Source organism: Primulina eburnea, chromosome 9 (assembly GCF_022965805.1).
Source record: "Primulina eburnea isolate SZY01 chromosome 9, ASM2296580v1, whole genome shotgun sequence".
NCBI classification, from domain to species: Eukaryota; Viridiplantae; Streptophyta; class Magnoliopsida; order Lamiales; family Gesneriaceae; genus Primulina; species Primulina eburnea.
In genome coordinates, this window is record NC_133109.1 from 357,001 (window position 1) to 361,631 (window position 4,631).

Consider the following 4,631-nt stretch of genomic DNA (forward strand, 5'->3'; position numbering starts at 1 on the left):
ACTGTATCGATTTGATCTATTGTCGTTATATATGAATTGATATGTGGTCTTATTGTAATGCCCGAGAATTTAATTACCGTAATCTGAAATGAATTGAGTATGATTACCGTAATTGATAATTAATCTGGAATGATTATTGAAGTAATGGAGATAATTATAGACGGAACAGATCGGACCAGAACACATAAGAAATGTGTAAATTATGTGTGCAAATTTATGTGTTGGCGCACATGCGCGATCAAGAGTGGCGCACATGCGCGAGAATCACAGTAAGGTTGGCGCATATGCGCGAAGACATGCGCGCATATGCGCGACACCTCCAGAAGCCTTGGCGCATATGCGCGAGATTAGTGGCGCATATGCGCGGAAGGTCCAGAAGGATTGGCGCATATGCGCGACTTAAATGGTGCATATACGCGGGTTAGGCAGAATGGTTGGCGCATATGCGCGACATAAATGGCGCATATACGCGAGTTGGCAAAATGCTGGTGTGAGCTACCGGCGCATATGCGCGACATTGTTGGCGCATATGCGCGAAACGTGCTGAACATGCACGATGCCACTTGCTCTCTTGCATGTCGTGGATGTATATATATATATATATATATATATATATATATACACATGCAAACATTCAGATTTTGGCAGAAGAAAATCGAAAAGGTTAGGGAAAGCTTTGTTCGGCCATTTCGAAATCGATTTATGAGCGAGCCGTCTATCTGATTTTGAATCCGACTTTAGTGCTGTGTTCCTATCAACGCAGGCTACAATTGGACGTAAGTTTTGTTACGTTTAAACAAGATTTGAGTTTATGATATTGTCAGATTTGAATATGATTCAGATATGGTGTTTCTGCTACCGTAGACATTATAGAATTGAAGTCAGATTAAAGAACAGACTGTTTCTGTAATTGTTATGATTTTTGAAAGATATTGACTGAGATTTTATATCAGAATTGTGTTACTATTCAGAGTATGAATTATGTTGACACAGATTATGAATTCCAGTATTATAATTGTGATGTTCAGATTGACGGGGTTATTCAGATTGTATTGTTATGCCGTCGAAACATCAGTTGATTTAGATTAATCAGATTTCGATATGATTCAGATTGTATTGTGATAGCGATGATATGAATCAGATTATATCTTGTTCAGATATTGATCAGATTGTATACTGAGTTGGGTATTGATCAGAACAGATTGTATATTGAGTTATTCACTAATACAGCGTATTCGATATTGTCATTTCAGATTCGAGATGGACAGATTTGAATACAGGACTTCGTCTTCATCAGACGGGGACGACAAAGGTATAATTCATGTGATATTCGAGAAGCATAACTCAAATTAGATTAATTTGAGTTTCCCAATAAAATCACATACTAGATTATTGTGTATATTGTTACCTGATTTTGCTTTGATTATAGAATTGTATTCAAGCAGGTAAGATAATTGTGATATTCAGTTATGAATATGATTATGCTTGTTTACAGATTGTTATTCATTGCATTTAAGATAGGAGAGTCTTTGACAGGCATTGTCAAATAGCTAGACGTTTCGGTGTATCTCAGCATAGGAGTAGGTATTACTCTTATTGCCGCCGTTGATACAGCTCAGACCGAAGTCTAGGAATGAGACGTACATTACCCCGATTGGAGGGTAGGTAGTGACGTCTTATTCACACCGGGATCCCTAGAGTTATAGATCGAGTCAAGTCTAGACATGATTTGATTAGGACTTCATGCTTATATGGATGTGGCTCCTAGATCATGGGACCCATCGTTATTGCTTCCAGTTGTGCTAGCATGTTTTAAGATGTAGATCGTTTATATGCATGTTTATCTGATTTGAGTTACATGCTTATTTGATTAATTTCATAGATTATTAAATATATTGTGTTTATACATGATCGCATGGTTTATGAATTAGTTTGTTTACATACATGCTTACCATGTTTTATACTGGGATTTATTCTCACCGGAGTTATCCGGCTGTTGTCTTGTTTTGTATGTGTGCATGACAACAGGTGGGGCTGGATCAGGGTTGAGATGACGATGAGAGAAGACGAGTTAGCGTGGTGATTCCGGACTTGTAGCAGACTTGGTTTATTACTTGAATTTAGTAATTGAACCTTAGACTTAGGTTGTACAGTATTGTACTTTTCTACTGAACTGTAGTTTTTATACAGAAATGTATATTGTTTAGATTCCATTACCTTCCGCAGTTACATTTTAAAAAGAAAAAATTTTAGACCCTGTTTTATCTGAATTGATAATTAAATCCCAAATATGATTAAGAAGATGATTAGCGTCCGGGTCCCCACAACAGGTGGTATCAGAGCGATAGATCCTTTAGCGATAATTCCTTTAGATTGAGATAGTCAGAACTGATAGATCCTTTAGACTGAGTTAGATTGAGATAGAAGAGAATGAGCGGGGTAGATTGAATTTTCTTCCTTGCATGTGATTGCTAGCATGAGATTTACGTCAATGTTGATTTGCATGATGTGTGCTAGCATGATTTACTGTTTTCCCTATTACATGTTGTTTGTATCTGAGTTGATTGCAGCATGTACTTACTAAGCCTGGATCAGAACCGAGTCTGAATCAGAGGTATATGATCAGAGGAGGGCTGAGACAGATTATACAGATTGTATATTGATTTGTTTGATATTCAGATCTACCGCCTCGGAGATTTCCAGAAAGGGGTAGTACTTCGTCTGAACAGCTAGATGCATCAGAAGCTCAACTAGAAGAAAAGATGAAAGAATTTGAGTTATTACAGCCGCCGATTCTGAGTGGTACCGAGACATCTGAAGACTGTCAAAACTGGTTTGATGATATAGAAATCTTGTTTGATTTACTTGATTGTACAGATGAACAGAGAGTTAAAATGGTGCCTTACCAGTTACGAGAAGCCGCCAGGAGTTGGTGGATTACCAGTACAAGAATGTGGGCACAGAGAGGTACAGTGATTTCGTGGGAGATATTCAGAACTGAATTTTATCGACGATTTTTCTCAGTCTCGTACCGAGAGGACAAGAAATTAGAGTTTGAGAATTTGAGCCAAGGGCAGTTAAATATTGACGAATATATTGCTAAATTCTCGACTTTACTGCATTTTGCTCCTCATTTAGCTGGAAATGATGAAGCTATAGTAAATCAATTCATCAGAGGGTTGAATTCAGAGGTAGTTGCATTTATGAATTTGCAACGACCTTACCATTTTGCTGACATCCTGAGTAGAGCGAAGAGAGCGGAGGCGAGTCTGATTAGACAATTGACAAGGTTGTGTGTGAAGCCACCCCAGACCCAGCAATCCCCTCTTCGATATGAGCGTGGCAGTACGAGTGGGAAACAAGAGTTGTTGAAAACTCGTAAGAAGCCATTCAAGAAGTTGGGAAGTGGCTCCTCTAGCTCAAGTGGTTCGAGTCCAAGCCATACTGATGTCTATTGTAGGACTTGCGGAGGGAGACATTCCTCAGAGCAATGCCAAGGAGTGCTTGGTAGATGCAATATCTGTAAACAGCTGGGGCATTTTGCTAAAGTTTGTCCCCAGAGATGGTCCCGAAGATCGTAGGGAACAGCGTTTAATTGAGAAACAGAACGAGAATCCACAACAGGTACTATTCTTTATGATTAATTGCATATGTATTGATATATACGAATGCATTTCTTAAAGAATATCTTTGACTGAGTTGTATGGAGATATGCTGTATCTGTTGGGTCTAGTGGTACTGTAGTATTGATTTCCTAGCTTGTGGAGGAAATGTTGATATCAGAGATTTCTGTGACATATTATATATTACAGTAAGATAAGAATAAGATCGAGTTATATTATGATGTACTTGTGTTTTCTGATTTGAACGCATTATTGATATGTATATGCAGCACAAGTACAGAAATATTGTAGAATTTTTCTAAAAATGGTAAGAGTAAGACCAGAAAGGAATGATCAGTGGTAATACCACGATAAGGATTCTAGATTTAGAATTCCTTTGATATCTGTATTGTATATGACTCGATTAGTACATAAAGGAGCAGATTGCATCCTTATGTATTCAGTAGATCCACTGAAATCGAGTTTAGTATTGACAGATTGGTCAATATTATACAAGTTGGCTGATGTTTGCCTAGATCAGATTTCAGAATTGTGTTATATCAGAAAGATAGAGTTCAGAATTGAATTGAGATCAGGCATTGTTTGTATAGTAGATTTAGTACAGAATGGTATTGACTATACAGAATGAAAAAAAAAATAAAAATTGAAAGAATATTTGAAAGATCATATTAAATATTCTGAGAATTATGATTCTTGTATACATAAATTGTTCAGGTATGAATCATAATTGAAACAGATTGTATTCAGAATATGTGATATCTGCAGTGTGTATACCGATTTATTTGCACGGTTGAGACAGAAATCAGCGACTATAAACGACACAGGTAACAGATAGATCAGAATTAGCAAAAATGTCAGAAAGCCAGAATTGCTAAGTTTTACAGATTTTCTTATTCTCTGATCTCCTTATTATGTTATATCTGCTTGCGTATTGTGCTTGCTCTAAATCAGTAATTGAGACATCTGATATTGTTTGAGAGCATATTCTATTTGCAGATGAGATATGGC